The 23,845-nt window shown below is 42.4% G+C and overlaps 1 protein-coding gene across 4 annotated transcripts in view; it reads left to right on the top strand.

Moving 5' to 3' along the window:
- Positions 1-23,845, top strand: part of sipa1l1 (signal-induced proliferation-associated 1 like 1) — a 370,728-nt gene that overhangs the window by 66,744 nt on the left and 280,139 nt on the right. For 3 of the 4 annotated variants that reach the window (XM_060828818.1, XM_060828813.1, XM_060828814.1), the window contains exon 2: positions 19,011-19,080. The exons of the other annotated variant lie outside the window; for it this stretch is intronic. The gene's annotated coding sequence lies outside the window, so the exon portion shown is untranslated. The remainder of the gene's footprint in view (positions 1-19,010; positions 19,081-23,845) is intronic. 4 annotated transcript variants of the gene reach the window in all.

Below are 23,845 nucleotides of genomic sequence, written 5' to 3'. Positions count from 1 at the left end.
TTTCTCAAAATACTTTCCATGGACAATTTTATTCCTGTGCAATTGAAAATTCTAATACCAAGCTTAAGGGTTTGCGCAAAATTCCAAGTTATATTTTCCACACCATTTTTTCATTTGTTCAACTATATAATTCTCAAAGTGAATATATTTTCCCTAATGATATAATCTTATTCTATAAACACAAGGAAGTTGCAATATTTAGAAATCTTGAACTCCAAGTGAAGGCCTCCTGGTTAAATCTTTATATTTAGCTAATTGGCTGTGTGAACATTTAATATTTTTCAATTTGCCTGCTTGATGGTATTTGGTCATATGTTTGGCTTTCGTTCATGGACTCAGGTGGCTTGACTTGAATAAACTAGTTATCGATTCCTATATGCAAATGGTTATCTGTTTTGCTTGTTCTTCACCTACCTAAAAGTCCAGCATTGTCATCAAAAAATAGCGGACTACAATAAGTCACATCGAAACGCCGTATTTGGAGGGCAGCTAGATTGGATTGGGGTATTTGGTCGGCATGGACAGGTTGGACTGAAGGGTCTGTTCCCGTGGTGTACTTCTCTATGCCTCTATGACACTATGTGGTCTCCACAGTGTCCCCTCCTTTCCTTTCCCTTTTGCTGTCTTCTCTGTACCAGAAAAAGTGGATTCATTCCGTGAAATTAATGAAATATTGGTGAGATGTCATGTCTTTTTTTAGACGTCATGTAATAAGAATTCTAATCACAATTGAACAATTTCATATGATGTGTTGAAATTTTATTTATTTGCTTATCAAATTTGTATGTAGCCATTTGAGGTATTTTGGATTTTGAAAAATATACACAGTACAATAGGAAACATTTCTGTTCCCTGCTACTGTCAATCATATTGAGAAGATTTAATGTTTCTCACGTAACACAATCTTTTAGTAGTGCATTGATTTTTGGAAACTTATTTATATCTGTGGTTTGCTAGCTTGTGTAACTTGCTCTTGCTTGGTCTGTTCCATAAATCATTTTACTGTATCATAAACAGACTTATAAGTTGGCTGAATGTTGAGGATGTAATAACTGTAGCAGTGTATAACTAAGTGCAAGATAAAGTTTTATTGAATTTTTCAACCTTTTTATTAGGGTTTGAACACTTGACCTGACTTTTCCAATTGCAAGCAGTTCTAGAAATGAATGGTAGTAAGGTATGCTGTTCATATAAGATGCTGTTAATTCAATTTTGTGGTTGAGTTGTGGCAAGCTCTGTACTTTGGGAACTATGAATATGTAGTAGCACGGTCTCAACCTTGAGTTAGACATTTAACCTCCTATGGTGCAGTTCACTGCAAGGCATCATGTTGTTAGAGAAAATCTGTTTATTGCCTCTCGCCAACTGCAAGTATGTGAATGAACGATCTTGCCATTTGCCAAGTGTCTTATAAGGATCTTCCCCATTGAGAAACCTATTTATTTCATATAGCAACTTGATGTTATTGTTACTGTTACAGGACTAGTAATCTAGAGGCCTGAATTAACATTTGAGGAACATGAATGCATATTCAAATATGTAGTTTAGGAGAAGAAATTCCATTTTGCTCCTTGCGGCAGCTCCACCATTCAAACATGTAATGGCTGATCTGTTTTGAGTTTTGAATTTTACACTCCCATTTCACAACACTGCCACCCCCTCCCGACCCTATAATCTTTGATTTCCTCTTCCTAACTAGAATCTAACTATGTCCGCCTTTCAATATTCAATGATCCCACTCCCACCACCTTTTGAAGAGTGTTCCAAAATTGCACAATCCTGTAAGTATCAAGTTCTTTGCCAACTGCCTTCTACAAATCTAAGTACAGAACCAATCAACAGATGTTTCTTTATTCACAGGATATCACACTTTCAAATAAGTCTGATAAATGGATAAACATGATGTCTTTCACAAAACTATACTTGCACTCCCTGATTACCTTGCATTTATTGAAGTGCCCAGCTACAACTCCTCAATAATCCATTCTGATACCTTCTCCATGAAAGACATCAAGCTAACCAACCTGAAATTTCCTGTTTTCTGCCTTTTCTCCTTTTTTGAATAGAAATTTTATATCTACTATTTTTTTTTCATTCGGAGCCATTCCAGAACTCAACAAATTTTGGGAAATTTATGCCAACTTATTTATGACTCAGCCATTTCTTTAAAGATCTTAATCCCACCCTAGCAGTTGGGGAATTTCAAATTACTAATTAAATAGGTTTGGATTGAGAATCTAGTATTGATCATGGAGTAATCAGGTTACCGCAATAAAACATCTAATTCATTCATTTAATGTCCTGTTTTAAGGAGAGAAATCTACCATGCTCACTCAGTCTGTGACAATATGACAGACTCTTGGCTGCTTGTATGACTCCAGACTTTCAATGACAGTGTTGACTCTTAACTGCCATGTCAGTTGCCATTGGCTAAGCAAGCCTTCAAGGAATTAGATAGTTAGAGAAGATCATTAAATAATGGCCTTGCCACATCCCTTGATGGACAGTTAAGTGAGATCCTTTTATGTTTCGTAATTGTTTCCTTGCAACAATAAAGCAAATTTGGTCTGAAGCTAATACATTTAACATATGGATGCTTCACATCTGATTGCATGGCAAATGTAGATTTGCTAACTTTGTGTTTGGCATGAGTCAGGTTTGTACTGCTGTTCGGAAAGTTAGTGTAGTAATGCTGCCCCCAATATAAATGCCACTTACTATTGATTTTAATTCTACTAATTTAATCTTCATGACTTGGAGGTGCCAGTGTTGGACTGGGGTGGGCAAAGTTAAAAATCAGACAACACAGGTTATAGTCCAACAAGTTTATTTGGAGACACTAGCTTTCGGAGTGCCATTCCTTCATCAGGTTGTTGTGGAGGCTAAGGTGATGCTCACAGAATCTATAGCCAAAGGAGTCAATTGTCATGGAGATGTGATACAGTAAACAATCTTAAATTCAAAGATTAGAACATAGAACATAGAAAAATACAGCGCAGTACAGGCCCTTCGGCCCTCGATGTTGCGCCGACCGAAGCCTACCTAACCTACACTAGCCCAATAACCTCCATATGCTTATCCAATGCCCGCTTAAATGCCCATAAAGAGGGAAAGTCCACCACTGCTACTGGCAGAGCATTCCATGAACTCTCAACCCGCTGAGTAAAGAATCTACCCCTAACATCTGTCCTATACCTACCACCTCTTAATTTAAAGCTGTGTCCCCTAGTAACAGCTGACTCCATTAGCGGAAAAAGGTTCTCACTGTCAACCCTATCTAAACCATTAATCATCTTGTACACCTCTATCAAATCTCCCCTAAACCTTCTTTTCTCCAATGAGAACAGCCCCAAGTGCCTCAGCCTTTCCTCATACGATCTTCCTACCATGCCAGGCAACATCCTGGTAAACCTCCTCTGCACTCGTTCCAATGCCTCCACATCCTTCCTATAGTATGGCGACCAAAACTGCACACAATACTCCAGATGAGGCCGCACCAGAGTCTTATACAACTGCAACATGACCTCAGGACTCCGGAAATCAATTCCTCTACCAATAAAGCCCAGTACACCATATGCCTTCTTCACAGCACTATTTATCTGGGTGGCAACTTTCAGAGATCTGTGTACATGGACACCAAGATCCCTCTGCTCATCCACACTCCCAAGTAGCCTACCATTAGCCCAGTAATCCATCTTCTTGTTACTCCTACCAAAGTGAATGACTTCACACTTAGCTACATTGAACTCCATTTGCCACCTTTCTGCCCAGCTCTGCAACTTATCTATATCCCGCTGTAACCTGCCACTTCCTTCTCTGTCCACAACTCCACCGACTTTCGTGTCATCCGCAAACTTGCTCACCCAGCTTTCAAGCCCCCCCCAGGTCATTTATAAAAATGACAAACAGCAATGGTCCCAAAACAGATCCTTGTGGAACACCGCTAGTAACTGCACTCCAAAATGAACCTATACCATCAACTACTACCCTCTGTCTCCTTCCAGCCAGCCAATTCCTAATCCAAACCTCTAATGCACCCTCAATGCCATACCTCCGTAGTTTTTGCATTAGCCTACCATGGGGTACCTTATCGAACACCTTGCTAAAATCCATATACACCACATCTACTGCTTTACCCTCGTCCACTTCCTTGGTCACCTGCTCAAAGAACTCAATAAGGTTTGTGAGGCACGACCTGCCCTTCACAAAACCATGCTGACTATCCTTGATCACATTATTCCTATCCAGATGTTCATAAATCCTATCCCTTACAATTCTCTCTAAGACTTTGCCCACAACAGAAGTGAGACTCACTGGCCTATAGTTACTCGGGCTATCCCTACTCCCCTTCTTGAACAAGGGGACCACATTCGCTATCCTCCAGTCTTCTGGCACTATTCCCGTAGACAACGAGGACATAAAAATCAAGGCCAATGGCTCCGCTATCTCCTCCCTAGCTTCCCAGAGGATCCTAGGATAAATGCCATCAGGCCCAGGGGACTTATCTATTTTCATCTTTTCCAGTATTCCCCAGACCTCTTCCCTACATACCTCAAGGTCATCCATTCTAATCACTTGTGACTCAATATTCGCATCAGCAACAGTGTCCTGTTCCTGAGTGAATACTGACGAAAAGTATTGATTTAGTGTCTCTCCAATCTCCTCCGCCTCCACGCACAACTTCCCACTACTATCCTTGACTGGACCAATACCTACCCTAGTCATCCTTTTATTCCTGACATACCTATAGAAAGCCTTTGGGTTTTCCCTTATCCTACCAACTAAGGACTTTTCATGTCCCCTTCTCGCTGCTCTTAGCTCTCTCTTTAGATCCTTCCTGGCTACCTTATAACTCTAAAATTGCCCCAACTGAACCTTCACGCCTCATCTTTACATAGGCCGCCCTCTTCCCTTTCACAAGGGATTCCAATTCCTTATTAAACCACGGCTCCCTCACAAGACCCTTTACTCCCTGCCTGACTGGTACATACTTATCAAGGACACCCAATAGCTATTCCTTGAACAATCTCCACATATCATTTGTGTTCTTCCCTTGAAGCCTATTTTTCCAATCCACGCATCCTAAGTCATGCCTCACCACATCATAATTTCCCTGCCCCCAGCTATAACTCTTGCCCTGCAGTGCACACTTATCCCTCTCCATCACTAGAGTAAAAGTCATCGAGTTGTGCTCACCTACCTCCAAGTCTAACACCTGGCCTGGTTCATTATCTAGAACCAAATCCAGTATAGCCTCACCTCTTGTTGGCCTGTCTACATATTGTGTCAGGAAACCCTCCTGCACACATTGTACAAACACCGACCCATCTAACGAACTCGAGCTATAGCTTTCCCAGTCAATATCTGGGAAGTTAAAGTCCCCCATAACAACCACCCTGCTACTTTCACTCTTCTCCTGAATCATCCTCGCAATACTTTCCTCTACTTCTCTCGGACTATTAGGAGGCCTGTAGAAAACTCCTAACTGGGTGACCTCACCTTTCCTATTTCTAACCTCAGCCCAAACTACCTCAGATGGCAAGTCTTCCTCCATAGTCCTTTCCACTGCTGTAATACTATCCATGACAAGCAATGCCACACCTCCCCCTCTTTTTCCCCCACCTCTGACCCTGCTAAAACATTTAAACCCTGGAACCTGCAACAGCCATTCCTGTCCCTGTTCTACCCACGCCTCTGTAATGGCCACAATATCGAAGTCCCAGGTATCAACCCATGCTGCAAGTTCACCTACCTTATTTCTTATACTTCTGGCATTGAAGTATACACACTTCAAGCCACCTTCCTGTTTACAGGCACCCTCCTTCGAGATCGATGCCTTGTTCCTAACCTCCCTACTCTCAAGGTCCTGTACCCTAAAGCTACAGTCCAGGTTCCCATGCCCCTGCAGAGTTAGTTTAAACCCTCCCAAAGAGCACTAGCAAACCTCCCCCCCCCCCCCCCCCCCCCCCCCCCAAGGATACTGGTGCCCCTCAGGTTCAGGTGTAGACCATCCTGTTTATAGAGGTCCCACCTTCACCAGAAAGAACCCCAGTTGTCCAGAAACTGGAATCCCTCCCTCCTGCACCATCCCTGTAGCCACGCATTTAACTGTTCTCTCTCCCTATTCCTCGACTCTCTATCACGTGGCACGGGTAACAAACCAGAGACGACAACTCTGTTTGTTCTAGCTCTGAGCTTCCAACCTAGCTCCCTGAAAGCCTGCCTAACATCCTCACCCCTCTTCCTACCTATGTCGTTGGTTCCAATGTGGACCACGATCTGGGGCTGCTTCCCCTCCCCCTTAAGGACCCGGAAAACATGATCAGAGACATCACCTTGCACCTGGGAGGCAACATACCAATCGTGAGTCTCTGTCGCCCCTGCAAAACCACCTATCTGTGCCCCTCACTATTGAGTCCCCAATAACTATCGCTCTACCTTTCTCCACCCTTCCCTTCTGAGCAACGGGGACAGGCTCCGTGCCAGAGGCCTGAACCTCGTTGCTTACCCCTGGTAAGTCATCTTCCCCCCTCCCCCCCCCCCCCCCCCCCCCCCCCCCCCCCCCCCAAAACAAGTATCCAAAACGGTATACTTGTTCTTGACGGGAATGACCGCAGGGGGTCCCTGCACTGGCTGCTTCCTCCCACTCCCCCTCACTGTCACCCATCTCTCTATAACTTTCAGAGTAACTACTTCCCTAAAGCTCTGATCTATGACCACCTCTGCCTCCCGAATGATCCGCAGTTCATCCAACTCCAGCTCCAGTTCCCTAACACGGTCTTGGAGGAGCTGGAGATGGGTGCACTTCTTGCAAGTGTAATCAGCAGGGACGCTAATGGCTTCCCTCACCTCATACATGTTGCAAGAGGAACATTGCACTGCCTTCGCTGCCATCCCTCTAAAAGGTAAACTTTAAAAAACCAGATCTAAAGAAACAAACAAGCAAAATGCAGCACTTACCTGCTTACCACAACGGGTCTTATTATTAGGTTAGAGGAGGAGGAGGGCGGGTGGGAGGCTCTACCCCTGTAGTGCCTCGGGTTCTTCGCCTGCGCGCTTATATAAGAAAAAAAACCTTCCCAGGTAAGCTAGCGCGACACCAGCTTCCGGGTTCGCTCGGCGCTTAAAAAAAACTTTAAATTTTAGCCGTTATTATTTGTCACATCTCCATGCCACTAGACTCCTTCGGTTATAAATTCTGTGAGCATCGCCTTAGCCTCCACAGCCAGCTGATGGAGTGGTGCTCCGAAAGCTAGTGCTTCCAACTAAACTTGTTGGACTATAACTGCTGTTCTGTGATTTTTAAATTTTAATCTTCAGATGTATTTCACTTAAAACTCCAGAATTATATTCTGCCTATTCTTATCTGATCCTGTTTCTTTCATACTGAGCAGTTTGGGCTAAAGTAGATTGGGTGTTACCAAAGGGGATTGGAAGCTCAGAGCATTTCTTTACTTTCTGATTCTAAGTTGTAAGAATACACATCAAAGTGTACAGAACATGGAATTGAATTAACCTAGCAAACTGATCAAAGGTTTACACGTCGGTAGATGTCACTTTCAACATCCAAACAATATTGCAAAAAAATTAGAAGGAGAGACAATTCTGAATTATAAAGCAGGGAAATTCTGGTAAGGTTTCCTGATTCATTTGTCAGATAGCACTTGAATGACTGTAAATCTGGTCACCGTGCAACAAAGGGAAGTTATAACTGGAAACAGTGAAAAACAGTGAGTTATCACAGATAAAGAGAATGACAAAATGTTAGAAATAATTGGAAATAACTTTTTTAAAAAGATGTCTTTCCAGAATACTTTTATACTGCATCAGAAAGTTTGAGGGTGCTTTAAGTATTTGTGATTTTGTTCTGTATGAAGCATGGTATCTGATTTATGCATAATAAGGTCACACATTTTAATTGCAGTCAAATAAGACTATAAGATATAGGAGTGGAAGTAAGGCCATTCAGCCCATCGAGTCCACTCCGCCATTCAATCATGGCTGATGGGCATTTCAACTCCACTTACCCGCATTCTCCCCGTAGCCCTTAATTCCTTGTGACATCAAGAATTTATCGATCTCTGCCTTGAAGACATTTAGCATCCCGGCCTCCACTGCACTCCGCGGCAATGAGTTCCACAGGCCCACCATTCTCCGCGTTTCTGTTCTGAATTAACCCCCTCCTAATTCTAAAACTGTGTCCACTGGTCCTAGTCTCCTCGCCTAACGAAAACGATTTCCTAGCATCCAGCCTTTCGAAGCCATGCATTATCTTGTAAGTTTCTATTAGATCTCCCCTTAATTTTCTAAACTCCAATGAATACAATCCCAAGATCCTCAGCCGTTCCTCATATGTTAGGCCTACCATTCCAGGGATCATCCGTGTGAATCTCTGCTAGACACGCTCCAGTGCCAGTATGTCCTTCCTGAGGTGTGGGGACCAAAACTGGACACAGTACTCCAAATGGGACCTAACCAGAGCTTTATAAAGTCTCAGTAGCACAATGGCGCTTTTATATTCCAACCCTCTTGAGATAAATGACAACATTGCATTCGCTTTCTTAACCACGGACTCAACCTGCATGTTTACCTTTTAGAGAATCCTTGACGAGCACTCCCAGATCCCTTTGTACTTTGGCTTTATGAATTTTCTCACCATTTAGAAAATAGTCCATGCTTGTATTCTTTTTTCCAAAGTGCAAGACCTTGCATTTGCTCACGTTGAATTCCATCAGCCATTTCCTGGACCACTCTCCCAAACTGTCTAGATCCTTCTGCAGCCTCTCCATTTCCTTAGTACTTCCTGCCTGTCCACCTAACTTCGTATCATCTGCAAACTTCGCTAGAATGCCCCCAGTCCCTTCATCCAGATCATTAATATATAACGTGAACAGCTGCGGCCCAAACACTGAACCCTGCGGGACACTGCTTGTCAATTAACTTAGTCATTTGTTTTTAGTGACGTTAATTGAGAGAAAATATTGACCAAGATACCTGGAGAATGTTGCCAAAGGTGTAACTATATCCACCTAAGCAGGTAGATGGAGCCTCAGTTTAACATCTCATCTGAAAACAGCACCTCTAACAGTGCAGCATCCACCTCAACTTAGCTCTAGAGTGTCAATCTCAGCTGTATGCTGAAGTATTTAGGGTAGGGATTGAAAATTCAACCTCTGACTCAGGCAAGCATGCTGCTACTGAATTGGTAAATGGCACAAATCATTTCAAAGTAAGCAAAGAATCAGAGGAAATAAATTTAATGATGATGAAATGGTACCTGTTATGTCAGGAAAATTCTCTACAATAAATTTTTGCGGTATTCTTCCATTGTGGTATGGAAGAAGGGAATTGATACGATTGATGTTAAAATGTGGAAAAAGATTAAGATTCATGATATATTGCAGTCAGTCAACTAATTTTCTCAATTATTTCAAAATTACCAACTTGAAGAGTCTAATGACCTAGAAAAATGAGTTGTCAAGAGGGGCATAGTCAACATTGGAATAATGAAAATGTGTTGACAAAATTTGGCAGGTGGAATAAATTGTGGGGGCATGTAAACTTATCCACTTTGAAGAAATTGAAAAGGCAAATAATTGTTTAAATGAAAAAAGATTTGAATTCTGCAATGATTCAGTGTGTTCTGGGCATCTGGTGTGTGAATCAGAAGTATGCAACTACAGAAGTGATTAGGAAAGCAAGTAAAATATTGGTGTTAATTGTAAGATGAATGGAGTATAAAAATGTGGAATTTTTCTACAGCATTTGGTGAGGCTACTTCTGGATTGCATTGTGCAGTTTTGAGCTCCTTACTGTGAAATGATATTATTGGATTAAAAACATACAGCACAGAAACAGACCCTTCAGTATAGCTCAACCATGCCGAACAAGTTTTCCAAACTAAACTAGACCCATTTGTCTGCATTTGGCTCATATCCTTTTCATGTACCTGTCCAAATGTATTTTAAATGTTGTAATTGTACCTGCATGTACCACTTTCTTTATATATAAACCACCCTGTGTGGGGAAAAGGCTGCCCTTCACGCCTTTCTTAAATCTTGCTCCTCTTACTTGAAATTATGCTCTCGAGTTTTGGACTCCCAAACCCTGGGAGAAAGACCTCTTTCTATTCATCTTATCAATGCCCCTCATGATTTTATAAACCTCTTAGGTCTCCTCTCAACCTCCTACGTCCAATGAAATGAGCCCCGAAGAAAGGTTACACCCTAAACATTGACTTCTCCACCTACTGATGCTGCCTGGTTTGCTGTGTTCTTCCAGCCTCCTCTTTGTCAATGTTGGATTTCAGCATCTGTAATTTTTGTTTTGTCTCCAGTGAAATAAGTCCCAGCATAGCCAGTCTTATAAATCAGACTCTCCTTAGGATAATATCCTTGTAAATCATTTCTGAATCCTCTTCAATTTCTAATATCTTTCCTATAGCAGGGTGACCAGAACAGGGCACAGTAGTCCAAAAGTGGCCTCAGCATGCATTTTGTCATCTAATGACTTCAAAATGAAACTACAATTATAGGAACCACCTGATTGTTTTTTTTTAATCATTCTTGGGATTTGGACTTTGCTGGTTAGGCTTGAATTTATTTCCCATCTCAACTTATTCTTCAGAATGTGTGGTGAGCTAGCTTCTTGCTGGAGCACTTGGAATGCTAGATGACTGGAGAAATTGAGGGTTTGGTTAAGAAAAAGAAAGAAGCATATGTCAGGTAAAGACAAGATAGAACAAATGAATCCTTTTGAGTATAAAGACAGGAGGAGTAAATTTAAGAGGGGAAAGGTAGGGGAAGAAGCACTAAGTGAATTGCTACTTAAGCAAGCTAGCACAGACATGATGGGTCACAGGGTGAGCATGGACGGGTTGGACCGAAGGGTCTGTTTCCATGCTGTACATCTCTATGACAAAGGAAACCAAGGAATATTTGAACTTCTAAAATGTGTTTGGTAAGGTACTGCACAATAGGTTACTTGATAAGGTCAGTTAGGGATCGTATATTAGAATGGATAGTGGATTGGCTAACCAGTAGAATACAGTAGTGATAAAGAGGACATTTTCAGAATGGTAAGCTGTGCCACAGGGATCAGTATTGGAACCACGATTATTTATGGTAATGATGTTCTGGTGCAAAGTTATGGATAACACAAAACAGGTGGGTGTGCAAATGGGGAGGATGACACAAAGGGCTCAATCTTAAGATTTTCTTTGTCAGTTGCATCAATTTTGTTTTCTTGAGGGTTTTCTTGCTAAATCTTACCAAACTTGTTTTATTACCTACTTACTTTGTACCCATGGCATTGCTGAACAATTTGCCACTGCTGGAATGTCCTAGAATTGACTGACATCCCTGGCACTGTTGCTGCCTTTTAAAGGTAATTATTCACAGGATCCGCCCTGCATGATTCCTGACATTTGCTTTAAATGTGGCAGACTAGGGAATTTTGTCACCCTGATTTGTGAACAGGACCTAGAGGCACTACTGAATGGGGTACACACAGTTAGGATGTCTACTTCCCTTCTGATCAGCACAGGGGAAACCTGCACAGCACAATTCTGCCTCCTTCCCAAGATCCACAAGCCTGACCACCCCAGCCGACCCATTGTCTTCGCCTGTTTCTGCTCTACTGAACTCATCACCGCCTACTTCAAGACTGTCCAATGCCCCCCTAGTCCAGGAACTCCCCATGTACATTTGGGACACCACCCACACCCTCCACCTCCTCCAAGACCTCTGTTTCCCTGGCCCCCAATGCCTCATCTTCAGCGTGGATATCCAATCCTCTACACCTCCATCCACCATGACCAGTGCCTCCAAGCCCTTAGTTTCTTCCTCTCCCGATGCATCGGTGCCACCTCGGACTCCTGCAAGGAGGTTGAGCAGTTCATCAACTTCACCAACACATTCCACCCTGACCTTTAAATTCACCTGGACCAAATCTGACACCTCCCTCCCCTTCCTGGACCCTTCTATCTCCATTAATGACGACCGACTTGACACTGACATTTTCTACAAAACCACCAACTCCCACAGCTACCTGGATTACACCTCTTTCCACCCTATCTCCTGCAAAAATGCTATCCCGTATTCCCAATTCCTCCACCTTCGCCATATCTGCTCCCAGAACACACCAGATGGCCTCCTTCTTTAAGAATCATAATTTCCCTTCTCACGTAGTTCAAGATGCCCTGCAACTCATCTCATCCATGTTCTGCACCTCCGCCCTCAAACCCCACCCCTCCAACCGTGGTCCTCACCTTCCACCCTAGCAGTCTCCGCATAAACCACATCATCTGCTGACATTTCTGCCACCTCCAAATGGACCCCACCACCAGGAATATATTTCCCTCCCCTTATTTGCTTTCTGCAAAAACCATTCCCTCAGTGACTACCTGGCCAGGTCTATGCCTCCCAACACCCACCCCACCCTCCCCTCTCGGCACTTTCTCCTGCCACCACATGAATTGCAAAATCTACGACCACCCCCCCTCACCTCCATCCACATCCATCAAATTTTCGCCTGCGCATCTACACGTCATTTATTGTATTTGTTGCTCCCGATGCAGCCTCCTTTACATTGGAGAGACTGGATGCCTTCTCGCAGAGCACTTTAGGAAACATCTCTGGAACACCCGCATCAATCAACCTCACTGCCCCGTGGCCCAGCATTTCAACTCCTCCCACTGTGCCAAGGACATGCAGGTCATGGGCTGTTCCACCACCACTCCCTCACCATCTGGCCTGGAGGAATAACGCCTCATCTTCCACCTCGGAACACTTCAAGCCCAGGGCATCAATGTGGACTTCACCAGTTTCCTCATTTCCCCTCCCTCCACCTTACCCCAGTTCCAACCTGGCAGCTCAGCACCATCCTCGTGACCTGTTCTACCTGCCTATCGTCATTCCTGCCTATCTTCATTCCCACCTATCCGGTTCACCCTCCTCTCCGACCTATCACCTTCATTCCCACCTCCATCCAGCTATTGTACTCTTGGCTACCTTTTCTCAGCCCCACCCCCTTCCCATTCATCTCTCCACCCCAGAAGCTCGCTGCCTTCATTCCAAAGAAGGGCCTTTGCCCAAGGCATTGATTTTCCTGCTCCTCGGATACTGCCTGACCCGCTGTGTTTTTCCAGCACCACTCTAATCTAGATACAATGACTGCCTAATCAGTGCTGCCATCTATGTTAGTTCCGCCTCCTCCATCTGGAGGAATGCAGTGCAATGCAGGAACAAAGCCCACACAGCCAGCCTAAGTACTATCTCTCTGATACCTCATGCTTGCTGTCTCCACTACTGTACCCATCACCAACAAGAACCATACTTCGCCGTTATTACTGCCTGCAACAGTTTCCTTCACTCACTGTTATCTTTCCCTAAGCCTCAGTTGTGCAATCCACCATTCCTCTGTTCTGCCTGATGATGTGGTCCAGAGCAAGTTTACAAGATTGATTGTGGGGATGCAGTTCAAAATTACCATTCACTTTCATCTCCCTTAATATCTGAATCTCCTTCATTCCAGGATAAACATGTTTCCATAGGGCAGAACAGGCCAAAATGATCAGGTATCTGACATTCTGTTTAATCCTAATATGTAGAGGACTCTGACTGACAGCCCTGAAAGGCAGACTAACTGTGTTTCTGCCCTTTAACAGTTTTCCCTTCACTTACTGTGCCAGTACTCTTCTTGACTTAAGAGTCTGCAGCAGCTGGTGAGGGAAACATACATTTGATCGCATCCTTACTAATCTGCCCGCTGCAGATGCATCTGTCCATGATAGCAACAGTAGGAGTGACCACCACACAGTCCTTGTGGAGACCATGTCCTGTCTTCACATTGAGAATATGCTGCGTTGTGTTGTGCGATGTTGTGTCACTGTGCTAAATGGGATAAATTTTGAACAGATCAATGACTCAAGATTGGGCATCCATGAGGTGCTGTGGGCCATCAGCAAAATCATATTCCAAAACAATCTGCAACCTCATTATCCAGCTCATCCCCACACTCAACCATAATCATCCAGCTAGGGGGTTGCCCGCAGTTCAGTGGAGAGTGCAGAAGGATGTGATAGGAGGACCACCAATCATTCCTAAAAGTGAGTTGTCAACCTGGTGAAGCTACAAAACAGGACTAGCTTTGTGTCAAACAGCATTAGCAGCAAGTGATGGAGTAAGCAATCACGCATCAACAGATCAGTCTAAGCTCTGCAATTTTGCCACATCTAGTCATGGATGGTGGTGCGTGATTAAACAGCTTCCTCCTCCAAGCCACTCCCCATCCTGACTTAGAAATATATTGCCATTGCTTAAATGTTACTGGGTCAAAATCTTGGAATTCTCTCCTTTTTAAAGGCATTGTGGGTCAGCCTACAGCATATGGACTGCAGCAGTTCAAGAAGACATCCTGCCACCACCTTCTCGATAGGCGATAAGAATGCTCGCTGGCCAACCAGCAACACTCCCATCCCACAACAGAATTTTAAAAAAGTTTCTAATGCTGAAAGGACCAGCTACAATTATTTGGATGTTGTGGATTCTGGGTAATTCAAGATGGAGAACGGAAAAAATTTCTGGCTGCAACAGGCTGCTCCTTTGAGATATTTCAGATGTTGGAGGTGATTTCCTCATTCCAGGAGCAGCAATTACTGTTTTATAAGCTGTTGCATTGTTTTGGAACTTCAGTGAAAAAAAAGTGAAAACAACAGCGCTTTATAAAAGGAAGAGAAACAGACAAAGTTAGCACATAATGAGGTCATTGCGGGGTTGGGGAGAGAGAGAGAGAGAGAGAAAGAGAGACATGCCCATACTGCTCCCTGGCACTGCAGTGAACCTGTGCAGTTGCTGACTTTGCTGTTTGAATTACTGCTGGACATCGGAGTGCATCTGAGAGAATTAGCAAATAATGAAATTCACAACTAATCTTGGAGGAACTTGTTTGGGAGAGGTCAGCGCAGAAACAGTTGTGTGAATATTTTTACGTGTGACCCTACAGTATGTCGGCAGTAGTCTGTAGAGTGGGTTCTTTCTTGATTGTTATATTGAGATATGTCTCTTGATTAATCTTAAAAATATAAGTCGTAAGTATTTATTTAAACTGGAGCAGTGTTTTGTAGAGGAATACGACAGTGCTATTTTCTGTGTCTGTAGATTGGAAGAAACAAAAAAATGGCCTTTAGAGTAATTTGCTCTTGTTGGATGTGAGAATTCTTAGGGAGCTTACGTGTAACTGAGGATTATATTTGCAATAAATGTCATTGGTTGCGATTCCCATCAGATAGAATGGATCGGTTGGAGACACTGTTAGAGGCAATCAGGAATTTACAAGTGGAAGGGGATGTGATGGATGGCAGTTATAGGGAGGGAGAAAAATTACAGATACATTCACATAGATGGGTTAACTCCAAGAAAGTTAAGAGAGTTCGGCAGGTAGTGCAGGAGTCTTCTGTGGCTATCCCCATTTCAAACAAGTATGCTGTATTGGAAAATGTAGGGGGTGATGGATTCTCAGGGGAAGGTGGCTCGAACAGCCAAGTTTCTGGTATCAAGACTGGCTCTAATGCAGTGAGGGGTACGTCAGGTTCCAGTAGATCAAGTGTGTTAGGGGACACTCTAGTCTGAGGCACAGGCAGACGCTTCTATGGCCAGGAACGAAAAACCAGGCTTGTGTGTTGCTTCTCTGGTGCCAGGATCAAGGATGTCTCCAAGATGGTATAGAATGTTCTCAAGGGGTAGACGGCCCAGCGGGAGGTCTTTGTAAATATTGGAACCAATGACTTAGGAAAGGAAAAGGATGAGACTCTGAAGGGAGAATATACAGAGTTAGGCAGGAATTTAAAAAGGAGATCCAAGAGAGTAGTAATATCTGGATTACTCCTGGTGCTGGAGCTAGTGAGGGTAGGAATAGGAGGATAGAACAGGTGAATGCATGACTGAGGAGCTGGTATATGGGAGAAGGGTTCCGCTTTTGGATCATTGGAATCTCATCTGGGGTAGAAGTGCCCTGTACAAGAACGACTGATTGCAACTGAATTAGAAGGGGACTAATATACTGGCAGGGAGATTTCTTAGAGCTATTCTGGGGGATTTCAGCAATTGTGGTGGTGGTGTGTGGGACCCATGGAGATAATGAGGAAAGAGATCAATCTGAGACTGGTACAGATGATAAAAGAAGCAAGTCAAACAGTCAGGGCAGGCAGGGACAAAGCAGAGAACCAGGTAAGACCGATAAATTAAGGTGCATTTATTTCAATGCACGAGTCTTAACAAGGAAGGCAAATGAACTTTGAGCATGGTTAGGAACATGGGACTGGGATATCGTAGCAATTGCAGAAACATGGCTCAGGAATGGACTGGACTGGCAGCTGACCGTTCCAGGATACAAATGCTACAGGAAGGACAGAAAGGGAGGCAAGAGAGGAGAGGGAGTGGTGTTTTGATAAGAGATAGCATTACAGCTGTACTGAGGGCGGATATTCCCAGAAATACAACCAGGGAAGTTGTTTGGGTGTAACTGAGAAATAAGAAAGGGATGATCATCTTATTGGGATTTTATTGTAGACCCTCTAATAGTCAGCGGGAAATTTGAGAAACAGATTTGTAAGGAGATCTCAGTTATCTGTAAGAATAATAGGGTGGTTATGGTAAGGGATTTTAACTTTCCAGACATAGACTGACTGCCATAGTGTTAAGGATTCAGATGGAGAGGAATTTAAGTGTGTACAAGAAAATTTTCTAATTCAGCATGTGGATGTACCGACTAGAGAAGGTGCAGAACTTGACCTACTCTTGGGAAATAAGGCAGGGCAGGTGACTGAAGTATCAGTGGGGGAGCACTTTGGGGCCAGCGACCATTAGTTTAAAAGAGTGATGCAAAGGATAGACCAGATCTAAAATTGAAGTTCTAAATTGGAGAAAGACCAATTTTGATGGTATTAGGCAAGAACTTTGAAAAGCTGATTGGGGCAGATGTTCGTAGATAAATGGGCAGCTGGAAAATGGTAAGCCTTCAGAAATGAGACAACGAGAATCCAGAGACCGTATATTGCTGCTTCGGTGAAAGGGAAGGCTGGTAGATATAGGGAATGTTGGATGACCAAAGAAATTGAGGGTTTAGTTAAGAAAAGGAAGGAAGCATATGTCAGGTATAGACAGGATAGATCGAGTGAATCCTTAGAAGAGTACAAAGGCACTAGGAGTATACTTAAGAGGGAAATCAGGAGGGCAAAAAGGGGACATGAGATAGCTTTGGCAAATAGAGTTATTGAGAATCCACAAGGTTTTTACAAATACATTAAGGACAAAAGAGTAACTCAGGAGAGAATAGGGCTCCTCAAAGATCAGCAAGGCGATCAGCAGGAGATGGCTGAGGTACTAAATGAGTATTTTGCATTGGTGTTTACTGTGGAAAAGGACATGGACGATATGGACTGTAGGGAAATAGATGGTGACATCTTGCAAAATGTTCATGTTACAGAGGAGGAAGTGCTGGATGTCTTGAAATGCATAAAAGTGGATAAATCCCCAGAACCTGATCAGGTGTACTCTGGAACTCTGTGGAAAGCTAGGGAAGTGATTGCTGGGTGCCTTGCTGAGATATTTGTATCATCAATGGTCACAGGTGAGGTGCCGGATGACTGGAGGTTGGGTAACATGGTGCAGCTGTTTAAGAAGTAAGGACAAGCCAGAGAAGTATAGATTGATGAGCTTAATGGTGGTGGTGGTGGGCAATTTGTTGGAGGGAATCCTGAGGGATGGGATGTACATGTATTTGGAAAGGCAAGGACTGATTAGGGATAGTCAACATGGCTTTGTGTGTGGGAAATCATGTCTCACAAACTTAATTGAGTTTTTTTAACGAAAAGGATTGAATGTAGTGAACATGATCTATATGGACTTCAGTAAGGCATTTGACAAGGTTCTCCATGGGAGACTGGTTAGCAAGTTTAGATTTCATGGAATACAGGGAGAGCTAACCACTTGGATACAGAACTAGCTCAAAGGTAGAGGATAGAGGGTGGTGGTGGAAGGTTGTTTCTTCGACTGGAGGCCTGTGACCATTGGAATGCCACAAGGGTCAGTGCTGGGTCCTCTACTTTTCGTCATTTATATAAATGATTTGGATGTGACCATAAGAGAGATAGTTAGTAAGTTTGCAGATGATGCCAAAATTGGAGGTGTAATGGACAGCGAAGAAGGTTACCTCAAATTACAACAGTATCTTGATCAGATGGGCCAATGGGCTGAGGAATGACAGATGGAGTTTAATTTCGGTAGATGCGAAATGCTGCATTTTGGGAAAGCAAATCTTATCTGGAGTTATAGGCTTAATGGTAAGGTCCTAAGGAGTGTTGCTGAACAAAGAAACTTTGGAGTGCAGGTTCATAGCTCCTTGAAAATGGAGTCATAGGTAGGTAGGATAGTGAAGAAGGCATTTGGAATGCTTTCCTTTATTGGTCAGAGTGTTGAGTACAGGAGTTGGGAGGTCATTTTGCGGCTGTACAGGACATTGGCTAGGCCACGTTTGAAATATTGCATACAATTCTGGTCTCCTTCCCGAACTGGAGGGCATAGGTTTTAGGTGAGAGGGGAAAGATATAAAAGAGACCTAAGAGACAACTATTTTACGCAGAGGATGGTACATGTATGGAATGAGCTGCCAAGAGAAAGTGCTGAAGGCTAGTACGATTGGAACATTTAAAAGGCATCTGGATGCGTACGTGAATTGGAAGGGTTTGGAGAGATAGGGGCTGGGTGCTGGCAGGTGGGACTAGATTGGGTTGGGATATCTGCTCAGCATGGACGAGTTGGACCGAATGGTCTCTTTCCATGCTGTACATCTTTATAGCTGTCTGACTGTAAGTTGCCAGTATGTTGCATCTCCCAGTAATTTGAATTTTAAAATGCAGAGCCTTTGTCATATGGGCTCATTGCTGATTTCTTTTTTAAATTAGAAATTCTTTCCATGGGAAATTGTATTAAAAGTATTTGTACTTTCCACAGCTCCAGACATCCTGGGCAATGAAAATTTATCTTGGTGCACTGGAATTCCTGAGGCCTTTCCCAATATCACGTAAGATCATTTTACAGTATTTGTTTCTCTATAAATCGTACAATAGCAACAAGCTCAATGAGAATGAATAAAGATGATGGAAGCAAAATTTTGAAATGCCTTTTGAAATGTCTATTTAACAATTATATAGCAGTGAAAAGCTTAAAAGAAATCACAGCTGTCAATATCTTAGCAAAGCACAACCATCCAGAGTGGAGAAGTGGTTCTTGGCATTCTTTTCTTCCCATTCTCAACTTCACTGTCATCTCATCTCGTCAGCAACCTCCTGAAGACTGAATTACCATGTATGTATCAAGCAAGCTGAAATCAAGTCATGTTATCAGATGTCACATGAATTAGATGTCATGTGGTCAGAATATCACATGAGCATGCATCTAGCTTCATTTAGCAACTGTAATACCACTCTTTTATAAATATGCACTGTTGATACATTATAATTATTCCTAAGACTGTAAGACAGGACCAGAAATGGGCCATTCAGCCCCTTGAGTATGCTGCATCATTCACTCAGGCCATGGTTGATAATTACTATTCTTTGACCCTTTCTATTTTTAACTGGCAATTCAATAAGAATTGACTGAATTTGTTGCAATGATAGGTTACTCATAGTTTTGGAGCCAGTCTCTTAATTTTCATTCAAAGTAATTGTGTTCCAGACCATTTACTTTCTGAAATGCCTCTTGGGTAATTCCTCAAGTACATCCTTTTCAAGAAGCTTTCTCAATATCTCTCCAATTTCATTATCAGTGCCTTGGCCTTCACTGCATTAGCACCAGCATTTGTATGTACCTCTTGTATCTTAGTGGCCACAATCAACCAATGAATGCAGTAATACAAGGTGTGGACCGGACAGAGTACTATCTTCCTCTGACTTGCATTCAACAATGTTGGTTTAAAGTTCTCTTCACTTTGACTTATTTCATAACAACCCATTTGTTTGCTATATTAAATAACAAGCAAACCACTTGATTCATTTGTCGCAAAGTAGAATTGAAAAGTAAAGCAGGGATGTTTTGATTTGTACAGAATTTTAGTTACACTCCTTTTGGACTACTTTGTTTTATGTGTTTGCAAATTATCAAAAGTGTGTAAAGACACTGGGCAATTTGAATAACTAGGAATCTGCCATTTGATGCTGAAATCTAAGTGCATTTCAAAAGTTGCAGCTGCTGCATTCAAACTGAGTGTGTGGAGAAATAGCAAGTGACAAAATACATGGAAACACCAACTTCAAGTTCCAACTTGGAAATATGTCACCATTCCTTCACTGTCATTCAGTCAAATACCTGGAATCCCCTCCATACTGGAAGTGTGGGTCAACCGACAGCATGTGGACTGCAGAAATTGAAGAAGGCAGCTCACCGTCATCATCTTGAGGGCAACTAGGGACAGGTGATAAATGCTGGCCCAGCTAAGAGGATGCAAGAGAGCAACACAAGTCAGTGAGTCATACACCTTTCCAGCCCATTGAGAGAAACAAATATGGCAACGTTTGGCTCCTGAGTTTGGTGATGCTTGACCAAGGCTGACCACCACTTTGCAGGCCATCATTTTGTGAGACTGAAGGCTGATCTAAGTGACTTGGACACAATATAAAAACAATGTACAAGGATGACACCAGTGTGGGAACTAACCCCAGTCTTGCCTTTTCTTTTCTCTGAGTAATAGATGTTGAGAGTGGCTTAAACAAACAGAGGCCTTTAAAATTATGGAAAGGTTTTCTAGGCTAAATGTAGAGAATATGTTTCCACTTTTGGGGAGTTCAAAATTAGTGGCCATAGACAGAGAGCATAGCATGGGTAGAACAAGAATGTCACCAGCACGTGTACTTGAGCTGAATGGCAAATATGCATTTAAGGAGAAACTGCAAGGCCACTCTTATTGCCAAGCGCCAGCCTCCCTACCCAGGACCACGAGGCCTGAGTTCAAGTTCCACCTGCTCCAGAGGTGTGTAATAACATCTCTGAACAGGTTGATGAGAGGGGAAGAAATGGTATGAGCACATGGAGAAAGGAACTGTACTACGCTGATATCATGCTTGATTTAGAGATCCCATGTTATGAATTTTCAGGTCTTTTCAATACTTTTAAAAACTGGATCCAAGCGAGCTATTGAAATGGCTACCACAAGTTGTGATACTTGGCATTTAAACCACCAACAGTATCAAGTCTGCAGTGAATAGTATTAAAAATGGACATTCACAACTCTCGGGAATTCACAATCTCTTTTAAAATTCAACACGCCTCCTGTGTTGGCCTATTCTTACACAATGTCTAACTTCATGCTAGACAAAAAGGAAGTTGGAAACTTAATTTATGGCAAACAAACATGAAAGGTCACTATGAACTTTGCACTGTGCTTTGATGCTTTTTCCAGCCCAAACTATACTGGGTGAATCTCAGGGGGTCTTCGTCCATGATGACAGATTTGTGAAATCAATATGAATATCCCCTCCTCCTTAAAGCACTCTGAAGTTGTGAAAAGGCAACATGATAAGACCAGGGCTAACCTTTTAATTGTTTAGAGAGATTTGTTAGTGCTATTGGGGAAGGTTTAAACCAGTTTGTCAGCTGGATAGGAATTTGACAAAGAGTTCAGAGAATTAAAACAGCTCATCATGGGAAGTGAAAGCAGCAGACACAATTCCTACTATCAATATACAGGATAGGGCTTTTAATTCTGCTTTGATAATAACACTATCTGAATTCATATAAGTTGTATGACTTGATCATGCTAGTAGAAGTAAAAGGATATGAAAAAAAAATCCATTATGGAAAAGTGGCTGCAAGGTTACTGAGACTAGGAAATGAATGTTTAAAGGTATTTGGTAGTTAGCAAGGTTAGAGAAAAAGGAAGGGAGGTAGTATAAAGCTGATAACAAAAGGTGGGATCAATGTATTGGTAAGCAGCAGATCTCTAATCAGAAGAACAGTAGAATCTGTTTGGATGAAAGTCATAAACAACAAGGGGTAGTAAACATTAGTTGGAGAGGTTTATAGGTTTCCAACAGTAATGGTAAGACTTAAAATGGCATAAATCAGGAAATTTGAGGTGCATAAAGTGAGGGAAATGCAGTAGTCATGGGTGACTTCAGTCCACATGTGGAGTGGGTAAACCTTAAAGAACAAGTTTGGAGGAAAGATTCCTGGCATGCTTTGATATTGATCCTGAACCCACTTCTGATGAGCAACCAAGGCGTGGGCCATTTTAGATTGAGCATTATGTGACATGAAAAATCTAATTAATAATCTTGTTACAAAGGAATCTTTTTAGGGTATTGATCTTTATACAGTGAATGCCAGGATAATGGTAAATGTGGTGTTTCCAAAAGTTTTTTTGTTACGGCAAATATGCATATTACTCATCACTTGCTGCAGTGAAGAACCGTGGATATGTTCAGTGCACAGCAGTATTTGGAGTATGCGCAGTGCAAATGCTGGCAGTAGACAGTCATTTATATGACAGATCAAAAAACACAGATTTTTGTCTGGTAAAGGAAGTGGCTAGACTGGGCTACTCCAGAAATATGTAGATTGCAAACTCCCAAAAGATAACTTGCTGTGTCCTGCATACACACCTTTGTAGATCATAGACTGGACTGGACAACAAATTGTAGCCAAAACACAGCTAGTTCCAGATTCTCAACAGCCCCCCCCCCCGCCTCAAAACTTTCTGAAGAGCTGCTCAGGCTAGAAAAATGTGAAGTGATGTTTATCAGGGAATAATGCTGGGGACAATGACATTCAAAATTATGCCCAAATTTGTTTCTGGCAACTACTGCAGGTTTCGTTGATGAATGGATCCAGAGGCTGGAACTCACTGCCTTATCGCCTTACATAGTGTTGGAAATCCAAGAAAAAAAGTTCATTTCCTTCACTACTGATGTTTTGTAGCTGTGGTATATACCGCCTACAAGATGCACTGCAAAAGTCACCAGGGCTCCTTAGACAGCAGTTTCCCAAACCTCCATCTATGAGGAGAAGAGCAGCAGATAGATGGACACTCCACCACATGGAAGTTCCCCTCCAAGCCCCTCTCCATCCAGTCTTGGAAATATATTCCCATTCCTTGTGTTGTTGGTCAAGATCCTAGAATTCCCTCCTTTAATGGTCCACTAACATCATGTGGATTACAGCAGTTCAAGAATGCAGTTCACTACCACTACCTTGAGGGCAGCTAACGATGGACAACAAATACTAGTCCAGATCCCATGAGTGAATTTTAAAAGTTTTTTAAAAAAATTCCCTCTTGTAGCTTTTCTTCCAAGAAACACCAAACCATTGAAATGCTAGCATGCAGGGTGATCTGGACTCGAAGGGAAAATACACTATTGCAATTCAATGTGTAGGAAATAATGTATGAAAGAATGTGTGGAATAAAAATCTTCTGAACCTGTATTCATCCAAATGTGTACATTGGAATTACCAATGTGGTTGGGATGTAATTTTTTTTCATGGTACCTGTTAGGAAAATGATGTATTTTCTTTACAAAACTGCAATTGAAATGCAAATCTTTAATGGAAGGAAAAATTTAAGAGTTGGAAGATGTAAATTGTGATGCCAGTACTAAGGCTGATGAAATTTAGATGATGAAGGAATGGAGTGAACTTGCAACATAGAAAAATGTGAAAAGGACGAGGAAGATCTAGGGGTAAGATCAAAATTTGAGTGTAGTGATTAAGGAGTGAGCGATCAATGTTGTATAAATGCACAGAAGGCCAAAGATTGTCTGTGCCAATATGACATAAACGAGGAAGGGTTGCTT

This window comes from Hemiscyllium ocellatum, chromosome 8 (assembly GCF_020745735.1).
Source record: "Hemiscyllium ocellatum isolate sHemOce1 chromosome 8, sHemOce1.pat.X.cur, whole genome shotgun sequence".
Taxonomy (NCBI): Eukaryota; Metazoa; Chordata; class Chondrichthyes; order Orectolobiformes; family Hemiscylliidae; genus Hemiscyllium; species Hemiscyllium ocellatum.
The sequence above is the reverse complement of the archived record's forward strand: the minus strand, read 5'-3'. Positions and strand labels throughout refer to the sequence as shown.